The sequence below is a fragment of the Dasypus novemcinctus genome, chromosome 18, assembly GCF_030445035.2.
Source record: "Dasypus novemcinctus isolate mDasNov1 chromosome 18, mDasNov1.1.hap2, whole genome shotgun sequence".
Classification (NCBI taxonomy): Eukaryota; Metazoa; Chordata; class Mammalia; order Cingulata; family Dasypodidae; genus Dasypus; species Dasypus novemcinctus.
The window spans coordinates 42,864,555-42,885,206 of NC_080690.1; positions in this window are offsets into that span (position 1 = coordinate 42,864,555).

A 20,652-nucleotide genomic window follows, 5' to 3' on the forward strand; every position below is an offset into this window, starting at 1 on the left:
TAGTTACATTTCTGGGTCTATCTATGGAAAGAAAGATTATCTGCAACTATCAAAAAGGTAAGGTGAAGTTAAAAAAACAAACAAAAAAACCCTGCCACCCAGATAGTATAACTCAAATTAAACAAAAGACTTTTTCTGTCTGAGGTGATATCTCATTCAAAATTGGATTTTTTTGAAAGGGCGTGAAGCTGTTAGTCACCCTTCACAGATAAGCCCAGAGCTGGGTCCGGGTGCCTATTTAGCTGAGCCTATCAGATCCAGCTGGCGCATCTCACACAGCGGCCGGCTGGCGTGGGGCTATTGGGTAGCCAGGCATTAGTTTAGAAAGCTCTGTTCAGAGGAGCAAAGCCCTTGCTTCCAGCCTTTGGAGCTTGCTTCCACACCTTCTCCAGACCCTTCAGCTTAAACTCTTAAATCTGGGTCAGGAAACATTCATCTGGCTTCATAGGGAAGAGGGGTCATAGCGGGGAGAGCAGAAAGCTGTGTGCAAATATAATTGGGAGAGTAACAAAAGGTTGGCCCGGTTTTTCTGGCCTTGAAGATCATAGAGCACATCTTGAGCTGTGTGATCTTGAGCAAGTCGCTTAATTTCTCTGTGCTAATGGTTCTTCCACCCTGAGATGGAGACAGCAATACTACATACTTTAACAGGTTGTTATGAGGAATAACTGAGTTAATACATATTCCATGCTTAGCACAGTTTCTGGTGGATAAATACTCAATAAATATTTATTATATGACTATTACTTTTATTGGTGGTATTGGGATTATAGAGCAAGAATTCTGGCCTGGGACTATGTCAACATAGATTCTTATCTTGGCCCCCCCACCAGGTTGCTGGGTGGCCTTGAGCAAGTCATTTCCCCTTTCTGGGTCTCAGTTTCCCTATTCACAAAGCCAAAGGGTCATTCCAGCTTATTTTACAGTCTATACTTCTTGGTAGGACAGCATTCAAGGAAAGCCTTCCAGCTCTCCTCCCTGTTCCTCCATACTTGTCCCCAATATCCCACCCCATCTGAAGACATTGGCCACTTACCCTCCTTCATCTCTCGATGGAAGAGTTGGAACTGCTTCAAGCCAGGTTTCGAAGACTACCTGAGCCCAGGTGGAAAGTTCATCTGTTGGCTGCTTCCCTGAGGAGGATGCCTCAAGTCAAACTGTCCAAATCCTGGCTCAGCCACTGACCAGCTGCTTGATCTTTTTTAGACCTCTGAGCCCCTGTTTCCTTTTCTGTGAAGTGGGGATAATAGCTGTAGCTGTCCCATACTGTTATTGTCAAGAGTAAATGTGGTTCTGCAATTAAAGAGCTTAGCATCAGGCCTGGCACAAAATAAGTGCTCAATAAATATTAGTCATTTTAATTTTATTGTATGGATGGTGATGATGTTGATGATGATGATCTCTATCCTTCCACACCTGGGCCTCAAGTAGGAGCAGCAGATGGTCTGAGGAAATAGCCTCCTCCTTCTTGGGAGTCATCTGCTTTTGCTGTCCTTCACATAGGTGCATGTGTGCACAAATTCACACATGCACATGCACGTTCCCACTGATACCCATGGCTCTCCTTGAGCTCCTGCTTCTAATGGCATTGGACCTGTCTGAGCTGTGGGGTGAGGGCAGAGGCAAAGGCCCGGCATGCAGTTTCTGGCCTGAAAACAGTGATTTGCAGGCCAAACTGGGCTATTTCTGCATGTTCACCAGCAATTTCAGCTGCTCAGTAAACACAGCCTGTGAGTCAGGAGTCGGGTAAACTGTGTGCTGAGACCTATATTTAAGATCATCCTTGGACAGGCGTTGGTGGTCAGAAAACCAAGTATATAATTTTCGATTAGCGCATCATGAACCTCTGGGTTTGCTGAGGCCTGGGCTGTCTCTTCTGGAATTTGTTTTGCAAGTGCCTGTAGTCTGAAAACAAATGAACCCTGGGTTTTTGCAAGGAAGGGAAAATATTTTGTACATGAGGATTTCTGAGGTCAAATAGTATCTCTCTCAATCCATTCCCCTTCACACTTCTCTCTCTCCCTCTCTCTCTCTCTCTCTCTTTCACACACACACACACACACACACACACACACACACACAAGCCTTGTGGTGGCGATCACAGCTGCCTTCCCCTCACTCTCACGGGGGATTCCTTATCTTGCTCCACTGTCTAGGACGCCCTTCTCTTTCCTCCTTGTTCTTTCTTTGGGTCTAGCTTCATTTCCACCTCTGCTTTGTCTGCTCTCACACTCCCAAATGACTACAATTTGGCACACATACCATCTTCTATATTCTTTAAAAATAATAACCACAATATCAACAGTAATAAAAATGATAATTATCATTTACTGTCTACTTTCTATATACCAAGAGATGTGCTAAGTGCCTTATATGCATTATTTCATTTAATGTTCAAATCTGTCTTTGGAGACTGGATACTACAAACATTGCTCCCAGCTTACTAATAAAGAAAACGGGGATTAAAGAAGTCGAGCAACTTGGCCGAAATCTCCACAGCATTTACTGGTAAGGTTGGAGTTGAACCACAGAAGTCTGAGGTTCTTGCTCCTCAGTGTTGTTGTCTTAAAGAGTAACATGGGGTTTTTGACTGTAGTTTTCAAATTTTGGCTTGTGACCCATGAAATCGTTTTAAAGGATCATGAGCAGCCTTCAAAACAGACTACACTAAGTCAGAATAGAGAATATCAAAGTGTTTTATCCATAGTAACAGCAAATATTATTTCATGACACTTTTACATATGTGTGTGTGTGTATGTGTATGTATAAAATGTATCTCCTAAGTTTGGTCACAACCAAAAAAGCAATTTGAAAATCTCCAGTCTCTAGGTTCCTGGGCAGAATGCTGGATGTTTTGAGTTGAGTTCCAGCCATCGAATTTCCCTGCTTTCCTAATTACAATCATGTTAATGGTAATGTCTCATGGCTATGATTCAGGTGAAATTACTTAACAAATCCTAAGATGTTCCACATGAGTAATTCCAGGATGAATTTTTTATACTTGCTGAGTCATGGTGGGTGGGGGTGGTGCATGGAGAGGGGATAGGTCTCCTGGGACCATTGTCACAGGCTCTGATCCGGCCCTCCCACCTTGGCTTCTGTAGCCAGCCAACCATTTCTCCAAATCAGAAGCTCCATGGCCAGAGATTAGCTGCTTAGACAACAGCGATGGAAAAGCTTCCCATTCCTTTGGGAAGTGTTTCCAGGAGGATTTAGGCCTGCCAGCCTTTTTCTAGACATCCAAGGGCTAGCAAGGGCCGAAACTCATCCATCCTATCAGCTGGCTTTCATATTCCTTGGGAGAGCCAGGTCAGGAGACCACTGACTCCGTCCTATGACGACTTTACTTGATTTTTGTCTTTTCAAAGAAGACCTTAAGGGTTTGATTCCCAAGACAATCTCAGACTGCACCATCAGTGTTAAAAATAGCAACAATCCTCTGGGTTTACCCAGGGACTTACTTCTAACAATTTCAAACAATTTCTTAGATGTCGCACTCATTTATTCCAAGGTCACAGCCAGAGGTGTGGTTTTCCCTGATCTTGGAGTGGGCTGAAAGGATGATGGTTTGGAAGTTCTGGCCTTGGTTACCTTTAGAGGGTGTAGGGGGGTGGTGGATTTGCCTGCAGTTTAGCTTCTCAACTCTTCACATCTGAATTCTGATTTCTCATCCAGTGTTTCATTATAATTCTCCTAAGGAGCCCTTTTAGACATTGTTTTCCTAATTGCTTATCCTCCACCCATGAAATTTTAATACTACGGGTACTCTGTGTTGTGTTTATATACTGTAGGTATCTCTGTGCTTTATACATAAAAAGAGTAGGAACTTTTTGCTCCCTTGGGCCTACTCTGGGAGATAGGACTGAATGAAGGTCAGGATGTCAACAGACCATCCCCCTGTCACTGAGTGATATGGGCAAGTTACTTCATGCCCTTATGTGTAAACAAGGGATAAATAAGGTCACCTACGTGGAGGGAGGGTTAGGTAAAATGAGTGAACGTGGAGAGCTCTGAACTCTGTGCAGGCTACAACGAGCACTTTGCAAATGGCAACTATCACAGTCTGATCATAACTGCAGGGAAGAGCCCCAGGCAGGTAAAGAGTTCATCACTTTTCTTTTGAACTTGGGAAGGATCTACATGAACTCAAAGGGGGAACTAAAACTCATAATCCTCCCCATTTGCAGACGAGAAAACTGAGATACAGAGAGAGGATATGTTTTCCAGATCAAATAGGACATTAGACATTAAATAGAACAATTGAAGCCTTTTATTTCACCCATGGCCTACCTCTCTACCCACCCCCTGCTCCAGAACCTTCAGTCTCGAAGAGACAAACAATTTCTTGGTTTCTCAGATCCAGTCATATTGTTTTCCATGGACAACGCCACACATGATATGGTGAGCAACTACACCATAGTCTAGTTGTACATCTTTAAATAGAAAGGAAAGTATGTAGAGATTGGGAGCACTCCATCCACAAGGCTAATTTTCTGGAAATACATGGCATGCCTTAAGTTTACGGAGACTAGAAACTTACAAAGTCTACACAAAGCACATTCTTTTTTTTTTTTTAAAGATTTATTTATTTATTTATCTCCCCTCCCCACCCCCCCACCCCGGTTGTCTGTTCTCTGTGTCTATTTGCTGCATCTTGTTTCTTTGTGTGCTTCTGTTGTTGTCAGCGGCACGGGAATCTGTATCTCTCTTCTTGTTGCATCATCTTATGCCAGCTCTCCGTGTGGGTGGCGCCATTCTTAGGCAGGCTGCACTTTGTTTCGCGCTGGGCGGCTCTCCTTACGGGGCGCACTCCTTGCACGTGGAGCTCCCTTATGCGGGAGACACCCCTGCGTGGCAGGGCACTCCTTGAGTGCATCAGCACTGCGCATGGGCCAGCTCCACATGGGTCAAGGAGGTCTGGGGTTTGAACCGCAGACCTCCAATGTGGTAGACGGATGCCCTAACCCCTGGGCCAAGTCTGCTGCCCATTTTTTTTGGGTTTTTAATTGTCTTTTTTAAGATACATAGATCACACAAAATGTTACATTAAAAAATATAAGAGGTTTCCATATACCCCACTCCCCACACCCCCCACAGCTCCCACATTGACAACTTCTTTCATTAGTGTGGTACATTCATTACATTTGATGAGTACATTTTGGAGCACTGCTACACTGTATGGATTATAGTTTATGTTGTAGTTTACACTCTCTCCCAGTCCATTCAGTGGGTTATGGCAGGATATACAATGTCCTGCAAGGGAAGAGAAATGGGCATTGTATTCTCTAATTTTCATATGAGGAAATTTAGGCTCGGAGGATGAGATGACATGACTGCCCCAGGATCACACAGATAGTGAATGGGGTAATCTGGACAAACATATTTGCGTTCAAATGAAGGCTCTACTACCTAGGTGTGTGTAACCTTGGGCAAGTTACCTGGCTTCTCAAGGCCTCAGCTCCACCTCTGTGCAAGGGTGCAGGAAAGACAATACTACCTCTTCATGGAGTTAATGTGAGGATTAAATATGATAGTGCAAGTCAAGTGCTTAGTAGAGTTCTTGACATAAATTAAGCACTCATTTAATTGTTATCTTATTATTATTAGTGCTAATCATAATAGTTGACATTTCCTGGAAGGTTACTATGTGATAGGCTTATTTTAATAGAGATTTTTACAAATTCCATGATTTAGTCCTCACAAGAACCCTGTGAGGTATTATTATTATCATCATTTGGCAGTTAAGAAAATTGAGGTATCGGTAGGATAATTAACTTTTAATCCAGGGAATCTGGATTCCTTAACCCTGGGGCTATGTGTGTTACTCATGTAAACTACAATGTCAGTATAAACATCAGTATTAATGCTTTAATCTTCTCAACAATGGCAGATGGCCTTGCTGGTACAATGACTTCAGATGGGCTTTGACTCATGTGGTCATTTTAGGACTGGGAATGAACATTCTGAGTCTTCCTTCCCAAGCAGAACTGTCCACACAACTCGGGAGAATCCATTATTTGAGTCTCCACTTGCCAGCCCAGCATCCCCAACAATCATTCTTCCTCCTTCAGGAAGAAGATGGTGCTGAGCGTGGGATGCTGCTGTGGAGATGTGTGTTGCTATGGCAGCAGCTCATGCCTCTTTTCTACTCTTTCAGAGGTGCTCTGACACAGACACTGGTTTCTATGGTAACAAGCCAAGTGGAGAGTCAATGCAAAAAAACACTTGCTTCTTTTCTGACATGGGAAGATTTGAAAGTGAATCCTGGTAGTATGGAGGGTTACCCTGCCATATGTCAACAAAAAATAGCATCATCACTGCAGGAACAGTCCCAGCAACTGGAGTACTAGAAAGAGTTTCTTATTTCTTAGTTCATTCTCCCCTAAAAGTTCATCTTTTGTCTCTTTTTCTTAATATAGAAAACTTAAGACCTCAGGAAATAAGATGAAGAGGTAGAAACCATGGCTGAAAGCAAATTCTCAGGGGAACATAACTCAATTATTATGTAGGCAATAGACCCACAAATAACTTTCAAATGTGTTTCCAGCCCCCTCAGAGACATTTCAAAGGATGAAAAGACTTCATGCTCTGTCCTATTAGAAGCTGCTCCATGCTCAGCCACAGAAAACTCTTCCCATTGACTGACAGCCTCTACCCTGCAAGCTGCTGTGCCCCTTCAGAGCCCATACTTTTCCTGGTGCCAGGAAGGCTGGGCTGTTTCACTCCTCTCCCTGGGACCATGACAGGCTGCCCACACATCAACACTCACCATACACTTTGCATGTTCTAAAGGTAATAGAAAGTATGGGAGGAAAGCCAAGTTTGTGTCAGCACAGTAGTCTAAGAGCAGGCTCAACCAGGAGAGACCATTTGGCGGTAGCAATTGCTTGGCATCTCCTCCTGGGTCAGCATATGGGACAAGAGATAAGCTAGCTAGTGCTTAGTGAGAGCTTACTACGTGCTAGGCACTGTTCTAATCAATTGACATCTATTGATATTTAATTTTCACAACAACCTGATAAGATTATTATTCCCATTTTAAAGGTGAGGAAACAGACATGAGGGATTGATTAACTTACATAAGTTCTCACAGTTAGTAAATAATCAGGCCTAGAGGTCAAAGCATATATTAGGATTCTAGATTTGGATTGTAGCCATGAGAAGACGTCAAACCAGCAGTCAAAGAAAACTGTGGCAGGAAGTGAGATATTTGCCAGAAGTGGGGCCATATGAGTCAATGTTCTTTCTGTAACAGAGGTCCAACTCAAGCCATCTTAAAGAATAAAAGGAGTTTAGGGACTCACAATCTGGAGAAGGTGTTCAGCTCTGAGCACAGCGAAATCCAGGTACTTGGTCTTTAGCTCAGTTCAGCTTGGCTTCCTTTTGGTTGCTTCAGGCCCAGGCTCCCCAGGTGGTTACAAAGATGGCTACCAGCAGCTTTAGGCTGGCATTCTACCAGTTAGTAGCTCCAGGAGTAAAAGAACCCTTTTCCCTCATGAGTCCAGCTAATCTTTGGAGCTGATAATGTTGGCTGTGATTGGTCCAGTTTGGCTGATGCAGTACTCTCATGGAATTTAGAGTAATGGGGGGTGGGGTAGGGGTTAGGGGCTGGGCATTGGTGAGGAGTTCTACCAAACGAAAATTAGTATGCTGATAGCTGAAGAAGATATGGATGCTGGACAGGCAAAAACAGCAGCTGTCTTTAACCCTTACTCTCTGGTATATACAGAGAAATGGGGAATACAGACACTAGCCAAATTCTGCATCCATTGCTTCTACCCATTCTGAGTTCCCAGCTTGATAAGCCACAGATATGAGCTAATTTCTCCTCTCCCCAAAGATGGAGTAGCTAGCCAATGGGATCTGTGCCAAGCCAGTCTCTGCCAGGCACTGTCACCTGTGCATCTAATAGAATGCCCTTTTCCCTTTATACCATCTTTTTCTTCCACCTGCACTTGCACTGCCTCATTACCTTGCTTTTTGTATTTTTTACCCACTTCTTTTCACTTTCATCTCACTTGGGCTTTCATCAGAGATGCCTTAAATCTTTCATCTTCTTTTTCTGCCCATTCTCCTCCTGGCATTTCCCACTGTTAAAAACCAAAGCTCTGGCTTTTCCACTGCTTTCTGAGGTTTCCTCATGGTTCCAGTCCAGGCACATAAGAGTCCAGAAGCTTTCCTTGATAGGCCTCCGAGCCTTCTGAAACATGTGCTTTAGGGAACTGAAATTCAGGGAAATTAACATCCCTCTTTGGGGATTTTATTGCCAAGGAAGGGCAGTAGCTGAGAGGTCTACAATGCCAAGCTGGGGGTGTCTCCTTCCTCTTATACTCCAAATGCTTCTTCTAGGCTCAAGCCAAGCCATCCCGCAATGTGTGCTTATCTCATATATCACTGATCCTTTGATTCTCCAAACTTGTGTACAAACTAGTGGTTATTTTTGCTCCCAGAACCCATCTACACCCATGTAGGGTCCTGCAGTATGGAGATTAAGACATATCTGTTTGACTGGCAGAATCTTTGGAGATTTTATGGACCAATACAATATCCTTCACTCCAGAGGAATTAGAGCATCTCCAGGAACAAAGGTGACTGCAGGGACACATGAAAGGAGGGGAAATTATCCAGAGATAGCTTTGTTTTGTCCTTAAATGAGGGGGCCCAGGTAGGCTTTGCTCAAACTTCTTGGAGCTCAGTGCCAAACTTACAAACTTAAATTCTTGATTTCATATACCAGATATGGAGAAACAAAATTTTATCTTTCCTATTTGAAGCAACCATTGGTGCTGCTCATTAAGCATTTCTCAATATCCTGGCATAATATAGGACTGCACTCCACTATCCTCTGGACTTAGGTGTACACAGGTTGCACTGTTTGGCCAATGAAATACATATGATCTCTTCCAGGTGGAAGTTTTAAGAGCCTGGGTATGATTCATCATGTAGTTGATCTCTCTTTTCCTCTGTCATGAGTGCCAAGATTAAGATGTCAATTGTTTCATCAGCCTGGGTCTTGGAGCAAGAAGGCATGATGTCCCAGCCAATATGCTATGAACATGTGGCATGAATGTTGTAAACCCACGTTGTTTATAAACACTGACATTTGGAGTTGTTTATTAATGTAGCATAATCCAACCTGTCCTACAGATACATAACTTAAGTGCTTTTTACAAGGGGATTATAATTGGACCCAAGCTCTGAAGGCACATTGGTTTAATGGAAACCATCCAATTCCATTAGCCTAGAAGATTCTCTTTTCCTCCATCACCCAATCTCAGTCCTTATCTTTCATGTCTCGACTCAAATATCATTTTTTCAGGCGGCTTTCTTTTTTTTTTTTTTTCCATTTTTAAAATATTTATTGAAGGATATCCACTCATACATAAACATACATATATAAACAATAAGAGTATAGCAATAGTTGTGAACTTACAAAACAAACATGTACAACATTATACAGGGTTCTCATTCTTCATACTACCATAAATACCTCACATTGTTGTGAAAGATTTTTTCTTTTTTTTTGTCTTCATTTGTTTTTTTAATGTTACATTAAAAAAATATGAGGTCTCCATATACCCCCCACTGCCCTCACCCCACTCCTCCACTGATAACAACAACCTCCTCCATCATCATGAGACATTCATTGCATTTGGGGAATACATCTCTGAGCACCGCTGTACCTCATGGTCAATGGTCCACATCATAGTCCTCACTCTCCCACAATCCACCCAGTGGGCCATGGGAGGACATACAATGTCTGGTAACTGTCCCTGCAGCACCACCCAGGACAACTCCAACACCTGAAAATGCCCCCACATCACATCTCTTCCTCCCATTCCCTACCCCCAGCAGCCACCATGGCCACTTTCTCCACACCAATGCCACGTTTTCTTCGATTACTAATCACAATAGTTCATAAATAGAATATCAGTAAGTCCACTCTAATCCATACTCTATTCCTCCATCCTCTGGACCTTAGAATGGTTGTGTCCACTCCACATCTGTATCAAGACGGGGCTTAGATTCCACAAGGATGCCGGATGCAATTCTCCTGCTTTCAGTTGTAGGCACTCTTGGCTCCCTGGTGTGGTGGTTGACCTTCTTCACTTCCATATTAGCTGAGTGGGGTAAGTTCAGGGGGCTTTCTTTGGCCAGAATGACTGTGATGGTTTGAAGCTATATATATCCCAAAAAAGTTTGTTCTTAAAGTTAATCCATTCCTGTGGGTGTGGACCTATTATAAGAAGGATCTTTTGGTGAGTAGGATCTTAAGATGCAACCCACCTCGTTCAGTAAGGGCCTAAATCTTCTTATGAGAGTCCTTTATAAAAGAATAAAATTCAGTCAAAGAAAGAGAAAGCCAAGGAAGCAAGAAACTGGAAGCAATGAAAGCCAGAATAGAAGGGAGAGACCAGCAGATGCCACCATGAGACAGAGGAGTGCAGGATTGCCAGCAGCCAGTCTTCAGAAAGAAGATATTGTCTTGATGATGCCTTCATTAGGAATTTTCACTACCTCAAAACTGTAAGCTTGTCAGCTAATAAAGACCCATTGTCAAAGCCAACCCATTTCTGGTATATTGCTTTTAGCAGTCTAATAAGTTAGAATAATGACGTAAGAAGCACCTCTCAGTCACTTTATACCTGCGTGTTTCACAGCAGTCATCAAAATTTGAAATAATCTTGTTTATTTGCTTCCACATTAAAATAAAACTCCTTGAAGACAGGAATTTTAACCATCTTGTACACGCCTATATTCTCTATGCTTGAAATACTGGCTGGCACCTGAGAATCTGACAAAGTTTGTGGAATGAATGCATATGTGTTTGGGAAAGAAAGTAACAAAATCCTTTATGTATAATGTGTTATTCAGCGCCATCTTGTCTTACCAGGCATCTGAAAAGTGAATAGGGATTTGGCAAAGTTTGAAACTTATCTCTGCCCTCCAAACTCACTGTAGGCACTGTTTTGACATCAGACCTCAATATAATTAGAACATTAAATGTCAATAGCAATTAATTGCCCAACAACTCCCAGTGCACTCACCTTTCTCATGCCATCCCCTCTGCAAAGGCTACCCCTAATCCTGTGTATTCATTATTCGCTTCCTTGGGCAACCAGATCTCCACTGTTTCAGTTTATCACACTGTTTAAAGCAAGAGATGTGTAAATGTCCCTTAGACCATAAGTCCCATGAGGACAGATACTGATTTTTGTTTACATCCTCATTTCCTGGATCCTATAGAAAAGACATAGGAGATGCTTGTTGAAAATTGTCTTATATTCTTTGTGATTATTTCCCATCTTAACACCCTTGTTTACTCCAGTAATACTGGAATAATGTTGCAGAAGTCAGTACTTTATTTTCTCCTGTGTCTTCCTTATGTCAAGCATGCAGTAAATGCTCAATAAATATGTGACTGATTTCCTCCTCCTCTGGCAGGAGCCCTCCTGTGTTTAGCCTTTCTCACTGAAGGACAGGAATTCACAGAAGAAGCTGGTCAACTAATGTAAACCTCATAAGCAGGGTCTCTGGATTCTTAAAAGCGAAAGTAAGTAGGGGGTAGAGGGGGAAAGCTAATGCATATGGATAATACAGTGGCTTTATTTCTAAATTCCACATTACAACATCCTGCCTAAAGATTTTTGTGTCATGTTCAGATGCATGAGGTAATTTTGGAGATGCTATTTAGATGCCTAATAAACATTAGTCAAATGAGCAAATAAATGAATGGCAAAACTAAGATGAGCTGCAAAATTAAAATTTTCTGTCTCATATGCAAATAGTATCAAGAAAATCAATTATAGCTGGAATGGAATCTCATCGTTTTCTAAAACTCTTCTGGAGCACCAAAATATTCTTTAAATGAAAGCTGAAATAAACTAGTTCGCTCCTTTGGTTTGAGAACTTGCTATGAAGCCCTTTGAAATTCTCATAAGATACTAAAAAGATGCTGGTCACTTTGGTCATGACTTTTAAAGTCAAACACTCAATGCACGCAAATGCCACTCCACAAATGGGGTGCCTGGGGTTCAATAACCATCCTACATTAATGTTTTCCTCACAGATGAGTGCCTTCATGCCCTAGTGGGTGCAGACTTGAGGCTACAGGAGGGAATCTTGTCTGAAATGATCCCCACTTGTAGTGAGCCAGTAGGGGAGAAAAATGGGTATGTAAATATTTGTTATAAAGCTTGATATTCTATCAGACAAGGGTACAAGATAGAGTGGGTGTCTTGGAAGGAAATGCCAGGTTACATTACAGTCCAGGAAGGCTTTGAAAGGGATGGTTGAGTTAAGTCTTGAGTGAAGAATAGTAGATGACATCCCAGGGAGTGGGGATGGAAAGTACAAAAACAGAGGCGTGTAGAACAGCATGGTGTCTTGGGGAATAGCAGGTGGTTCAGCATTGCTGGGGAAGGGGGAGTTTCCATGCTGCCTTCAGTCTGCCTGTCATCAAGTTTTTATACTCTTCCTTGCATATAACATCAAGGGAACACACTCACAGACATAGGCACACACTCACAGACATGCACACACAAACATCCTTGATGGCTCTGACCTGAAAAATACACTTTCTGTGCTTCTAGTTGTCCTTGCAGTCTGTTTCAAAGGTTCAGGAGTCACACAAGTGCACACACACACACACCCAGCTGGTTCCCTTCTCGGTGCCTAGGTTGGCACATCCACTCTGCCTGTAACCAAAGGAACTAGCCCTGGATCTAGGCCCAGAGAACTCCTGGAAAATATCTCAACAAATATAGCAAAAAATAAGTCCTTGAAAGATCCTTTGCTTTTTGTTAACTTTAACAACCTACTCTCACTTCCCACCTTTTATTACACCAAATAGTTGTGGCCAGGGCCACTGCTGATCCAACATTCCCAGCTGCCTGAAAGCCAGACAAACGCTGACTCCATCATCCCCTCTTAAGAACTAGTGCCTAGAAGAATGATAATTGCAGACCTGTGACCCGATCAATGAATGAATGATCAGGGGTCATTTAGAATGGTAGTTGTATGTTTTTTCATAAACCAACACCCTTTAAAAAGTTAAAGTTTTCAGGGTCACTGATACTGATTTGTATTTCCCCAACCCTCAGAATGACAGGCTCAGAATTCCTTTTCCTCTGCTCTGTTCTAGCAGCCCATATTCACTCCCCACACTGAGCCACAGTGGCAAAGCCAAGAGCGGTGCAGAATGGGATGATGGCAGCGAAAGCCCACAAGCCCGAAACTGTCTCTGTCGTTAGCATGACATTTCAGCCACAGTACATCATTTTGGTTAAGGGTAATAATGATTGTCCTTTTGAAAAATCAGGCAGATACTTTTATTTTTAGCAAATCTGTGAACAGAAAAGAGAACCCACATGGTCTGGAGGGAAAGAAGTTAGTCAGATACCTAGACTTATGCCCAGTGCCAAGCCACAGACAGAGGCAGTGCCCAGATGGCCTCCACTTCTTCTCCTCTCAGTGGACTTCTGCCTTGCTTTAAATGCCTACCAGTATGACTAATTGGACTGCAAGGATGTTCTAACTAAATTATGAATTTCCTTCCTGGAAAAATAACCAAGTGGAGTTTGTTATCTGGTAACTAAACCAAATCATCCTAGGAAGGAGAAGGATCAGAAGAATGGGATGGAGGCTTTAGAGAAAGTCTATAGCTCAAAGGTGCAGAGCAAGCTGTAGGAATTTACACCGATGTGGACTATGGGGAGGAGGCTCTTTGTCTCTTCGGAGATAACCTTAACATAGGCTGTCTGTCCTGACTTGTGGGTATGGGATGATGGGGGCTGCAGTCCTGCCCTTGGTGACCATGGCAACGACTCCAGTCCCAGGAAACAGTTTATCAATACAAACTCTATAAACTTTAAATATTCAGGGAAAATGCAAACCAAATGTGCTAAAAGCTTATCTAGAATGTATGAAGTCCATGCTAAAAGCTTACCTAGGATATGGAAGATATATATGCTAATTCAAACTTATTGAGCCCTGAAACAAAGAACGATTTAGCCCTTCCTCTGTATAAAAGAAACTCAAAATTCTTGTTCGGGGCTTGGGTTTGAAACAGAAAGCTCCCAAGTCTGGCCAGCCATCAATAAACCATTTTTCCTTCTCAAAATCATTCCTGAATCCTGGCCTTTCTGTACACAAATAATTGAACCTCTCTCAAATTCTACAACAACACCAGGTGTTCACAAGGGGGTGATGCCAATGGGTTAATGTGGCCAAGACATACCTTGTTTATTTCATAACTTTGACTATGTCCATTGCTAAGAATTTTGTAAAGAACAGAATATATACTCCTTTTACTTTTTCTGGGTCTTAAAGAACATCTTTCAGAGCTATTCACCCTCTTGAAAATGTGAATCGCATTTTTTTCCAGAGGCAGTTATAGATGAATACCAGTGTATATATGTGTCTTTTGAAATAGGATAAAAAAGAAGCAGCAGTAGGAAGGCCCGGTAAGGGCTCTGTGTAGACCCACACACTGTTGAGAGTGCTGAGCAAGGTTGATATCAGCAAGACAGTTTGTTCCAGCAGAGAGACCTGGCACTTTTATTATAATGTCCCAATTGGAATGCTCAGAAGGCAACAAATTTAATTTTTTTTCACACTGCACAGTCTCAAGCATCTCACCTTCCCTGAAAGTCCAGCAGCCAGCATTTGCATGGTGGTGATTTATTTCAATTCGGTTTTTATTAATAGCTTCTTATATTTGGTAAAATCAAATCATTTGTGATGCTGCCAAGAATGTTAATGCAAGACATAGGCGACAGAGCTGGCTTGTTGGAGCAGTCTGACAGATACACATATGCATATATTTAATGCCAAAAGACTTCATAAAACTTACACTTAGCAATTTAAAACACCTTCTGTATTTGACTCAGATGAAGAAATTTACTTTCAATAGGCAGGTCTAATGCCCCCTATTGCTTCTTTCCCATCCCCTGAAATTCAAACTCACCTTTTCCTTGCTATTTAACAAAATCTTTTTCTACTCTCTTAGGGGGATTTTTCATGTCTTCAAGTCAATTCTCTTTAAATGAGTTTTGGAGACTTATATTTTAACAGCATATTTTGACAAGAAAGGCGTTTCTCAGTTTGTGGATAAAAATACTATGCACACAAATAATCACCAAATATTTTGGGGTCTGGAAGAACAAGGTTATGCATTTACTTCTGCTAGGTCTTTTCCACAAGGCAATGGGAAATCAGCTCTTGCGTTTTCTTTGTTGAAATCCTGTCTTTGTTGATTGCTTTACCTCTGGCTGAGCCTTTGGTGAAAAGCTCTCCAAAGCAGGAAGGTGTGCTGCTGTATCTCCTTTATCATCCTGGTACAGCTAACTTGTTCAAGAGGCCGCAAATGGGAGAGAATGTATCACATAGATTGGGGACCAGATTGTGTCCATTAGAAGCCACTCCCCTGCCCTCAATTTCAACTACACAAAAGGATTTTAAAATCAAGCTGTGATTAAAGCCTCTTTCTCTTGCTGTTAGTGGGAACCATGTCCAGACTGACCTCTCTCCCACATGTGTGCATTTGCTCAGTCAACCATCAATTATCTGAGCTGATGGGGGATGGGGCAGGGCTGCAAACTTCCACATCACTTATACATGACTTCAGAAAGAACTGAATGAATTTCTTTCTGCTGGAGCCAATTTATTTTCTAAACTATTTCTTGCAGCTTGGCTCATAAACTCCATGACATTAAGATGAGGTCACACAAAGCAGGGATGACCAGAGATTAGATCTTGAAAGGGCAGGAAAGAGTCAGACTGGGGTTAGGGAAGTTTGAGGCTCAGTCGCAAAGCTGATTTCAAGAAAACAATTGGCTTTTTGAACCCACACAAGGCTGACCCTTGACTCAGAGATTTTGGTGAGGTCTGCTTCTGTTTTGTTCTTCTCAGTCTCATTTTTAGTGCCTTTGCTCTCAGGGTTCTTTTGGTCATAAGTAAAAGAAGCCCCTAGAAACTACTAAAAGCAAAAGGAAATTTATGGGCTCAACAAAATCCAAGGAAGTGTTGAAAAGTCAGCCACAAGAAAGGCAGCAATGGGCCTCTGGAACGAATGGAACCCCAGCCTCAAACACTCCCCAATCCTGTGTCCTTGCTTCTTTTCACATTTCAGCTCCACCTTCCTCTCTCTACACAGAGGCTTTCTCTATATGGCAGACAATATGGCTACCAGTAGCTCCATATTTATATCATAACTTCACGCATCAGAAAGACATTGACTTGACAAGTTGGTTGTTTCCTAAATCGGAAAATAAATTCCTAGGGAAGGGTGTTATTGAGTCAAGTGAATCAGAAGTCCTGGACCAGTCAGTCATGGCCAGGGTGGTAGGGATACTATCACTGGCCCATCTCTGACCAATTAACATGGCTAAGGGGCATGTAGGACTATGTCAGGTCCTATGGAAACCATATGGTTGAAAGGAGGGTCTGAAGGAGCACCCAGAAGAAAGTGCCGTGAAGGTGGTTGTATGTATCAGAAGGTACTCTTTATTGTGCCTTTCTCTTATTCTTCATGCATCAGATGTTATATATCTCAAAGCCATTCATGCACTGGTTTGCTTCTACTCCTTCAGAGTGACAAGCCTTCCCTAGGTAATACCCCTTTCTCTAGATCTTCTTCTCTTACAAGCAACAGGAAATGAGGAAGACATTGGATATAGTGCCTGGAACATATTCCATTTTTTCACACTCTTTCTTTTTTTATTTTTATTTTTTTGTCTTTATTTTTTAAATGTTACATTAAAAAAATATGAGGTCCCTATATACCCCCCATCCCCTTCACCCCACTCCTCCCCCCATAACAACAACCTCCTCCATCATCACGAGACATTCTTTGCATTTGGAGAATACATCTCTGAGCACCACTGCACCTCATGGTCAATGGTCCACATCATAGCCCTCACTCTCCCACAGTCGACCCAGTGGGCCATGGGAGGACACACAATGTCTGGTAACTGTCCCTGCAGCACCACCCAGGACAACTCCAACCCCACATCACATCTCTTCCTCCCACTCGCTATGCCCAGCAGCCACCATGGTCACTTTCTCCACACCAATGCCACATTTTCTTCGATTACTAATCACAATAGTTCATAAATAGAATATCAGTAAGTCCACTCTAATCCATATTCTATTCCTCCATCCTGTGGACCTTGGGATGGTTGTGTCCACTCCACATCTATATCAAGAGGGAGCTTAGATTCCACAAGGATGCCAGATGCAATTCTCCTGCTTTCAGTTGTAGGCACTCTTGGCTCCCTGGTGTGGTGGTTGACCTTCTTCATCTCTATGTTAGCTGAGTGGGGTAAGTCCAATAAACCAGAGTGTAAGAGTCTTGAGGCTCAGGGCCTGGCTATTACGTGGTGAGTCCAGAGACTCAGGTCCCCTGGGTATACATTAAACCCCAGCACCAACTACAGTTCTGGTAAAAGTAACAGGAGAGGCTTATGGGCAAGGATCATATCTGCATCCAGCTCCATCACACAGAAACACAAACTCCAAAGTGGGGCCAACTGACAAGGCAGTGAACTCCATCTGCCATGACCATAGAGCCTGTGGGTCTCTGTATCCCTCAGAAGAACCAATACCTGGGGTTGTATCGACTTTATCTGTCTTTGAGACTCTGCTCAGGTGTGCATAAGGGCAACCCCTCTGATAACCTCCTGGCTCTTTTTGGAGACTCATAGCCATATAAACTCATTTGTCCTTTACCTTTCCCCCTTTTATTCAGGTCAAAAAGCATTTTTAACTCCTGATATTATTCTTTCTTCTTTTAAAAACATATTTTTATTACAGAAGTTGTGAACTTACAGAAAATCATGCACATGTGTAGAATTCTCAAACAACAACCCTTAACGAACAGACCGCACCATTGTGAAACATTTGTTACAAATGTGAGATGATGTCATCAGACTATTACCACTAAGGTCCGTAGCATACATTTGGCATATATTTTCCATACTCCCCCGATTATTAACACAGTACATCTTTGACAGTGATGCAAGAATATTATAGTACTGCTATTAACTATAGTCCATACATTAATTGTATTTTTCCCATGCCTCTCCACATTCCCACCACCCTCCATTATTGATGTACATCTGTTCTAGTTCACAGAAGGACATTCTTGCATTTGTACTATTCACCACAATTCTCATCCACCTCTGGGTTCACTGTATTATCCAGTCCCTAGATTATTCTCTAGCTTTATTTCATTGACATTTACATCCCTAGGCTACCCTTTACAGCCACAATCCCATTTATAAACCAGCTGCTACTCACTATAATGTGTTACCATCAACTCTATCCATTTCCACACAGTTACAGTCAGGTTAATTAAAACTTCTACATACATTAAGCATCATTACTCTTTCACAGCTCTTCTCATATCTTCTAATAACCTATACCCTAAGTTTTAACTCCATGCATTTATTCTTCATATTTAGCTCATATTAGTGAGGTCATGCAATATTTGATAAGCTTGTCAAAAATCACTTGACCGTATATGTGAGGGTCTGTTTCTGAACCATCGATTCAGTTCCATTTCTCTATGTGTCCATCTTTGTGCCAGTACCATGCTGTTTTTACCACTGTAGCTAGGTAACATGCTTTAAAGTCCAGAGGTGAGAGTTCAACTTCGCTTTTCTTTTTAAGATGTTTCTGGCTATTCTGGACCCCTTACCTTTCCAAATAAATTTGTTAATTGTGTTCCATTTGTTTAAATAATGCTGGTGGAATATTTATCCGGATTACATTGAATCTGTAAATCAATTTGGATATAATTGACATCTTAATGATATTTAGTCTTCCAATCCATGAGCATGGAATGCTCTTCCAGTTATTTAGGTCTTTTAAAATTTCTTTTAGCAATGCATTGTAGTTTTCTGAATACAAGTGCTTTACATTTTTTGTTAAGTTTATTCCTACATATTTGATTCTTTTAGTTGCTGTTGTAAATGGAATTTTTTACCTGACTTTCTCTTGATATTGTGCATTACGAGTGTACAGAACACCACTGATTTTTGCATATGGATCTTGGATCCCGACACTCTACTGAAATAATTTATTAGCTCTAGAAGCTTTGTTGTTGTAAAATTTGGGGGACCTTGTAGGTATACAATCATATCATCTGTGAATAGTGAAAGTTTTTCTTCTTCTTTTCCTATTTGGATGCCTTTTATTTGTTTTTCTTGCCTGCTTGCTCTAGCAAGAGCATCAAGCACTATATTGAACACCAGTGGGCATCCTTGTCTTGTCCCTGATTTCAGTGGGAAAGCTTTCAGTATTTCACCATTGAGTATAATGTTAGCTGTGGGTTTTTCATATATGGCCTTTATCATGTTGAGAAAGTTTCCTTCAATTCTTACCTTTCATAGTATTTTTATGAAGAAAGGATGCTGTATTGTGCATTTTCTGCATCAATTGATAGGATCATGTGATTTTTCTTCTTTGATTTATTATTCTTTTGATGTATTAACTTGGTGTAATTGGCTGATTGATTTTGTTGTGTTGAACCACCATTGTGTACCTGGTATAAAATCCACTTGATCATGATGAGTAATTATTTTAATATGTTGTTGGATTCAATTAGCAAGTATTTTTTTGAGGATTTTTGTATCTGTATTCATTAACAAAATGGATCTGTAATTTTCTTTTTTTGTAATATCTTTACCTGGCTTTGGTATTAGGGTGATATTGGTTTCATAGAATGCATTTGGTAACATTCTTTCTTTTCAATATTTTGGAAGAGCTTGAGTAAAATTGGTATTAAATCTTATTTGACTGCTTGGTAGAACTCACCTGTGAAACCATTTGGTCTTGGTCTTTTCATTTTGGGCAGTCATTTAAAGACTGTTTCAATCTCTTTACTTGTGAGGTCTTCCATTTCTTTCATGATCAGTGTAGATTTTCCATTACTTTGATGAGGTCTTCCATTTCTTCCATGATCAGTGTAGATTTTTCATGCATTACTAGGAATTTTTCCATTTTGTCTACGTTGCCTAGCTTTTTGGCATTCAGTTGTTCATAGTATTGTGTGGGTCTACACAATCAAGACTACACCCCATGACCACTTGAACATATTCATATGCCATAGAGGCATGCCCCAGGGGCACCCTTCCCTTGCATCCTCCATCACCAACACTCCACACCAGCGATCCTCCTCTACCACAGTTTGGACCCATCTGCAATCCAAAACCCCCCAAAAACAAAGCTAATAATAATAATAATAAAAACAGATCTTATGCTGATGAAAAAAATTGGGTGAATCTTGATGACCTTGGTTAAGGGAAGTAAGCCAGTCACTGAAGGACAAATATTACAGGACATCACTGATATGACTCAAGAAAATTGAGCTGACTCACAGAACTAGAATCTGAAAGACAGGTTATCAGGAGGCAGAAAGGGAGTAGAGGGTGATGAGCTGATGCTCAATATGAGCAAAATCTATGATAAGATGTAAGAAGGTGGTTGGGCAGTGGATGGGGGTGATAGTGGTGGAGTGATGTGATTAGGTTCAATGGTGCAGGAATGTGAGGATAGGGGACTGAGTTGGGCCATCCATGGAAACGGGGGGGAGGGCTGGAGGAAGGAGCAGGTAAACTCTGGGGATTTGTAGGTCTGTGTTGAAAACTA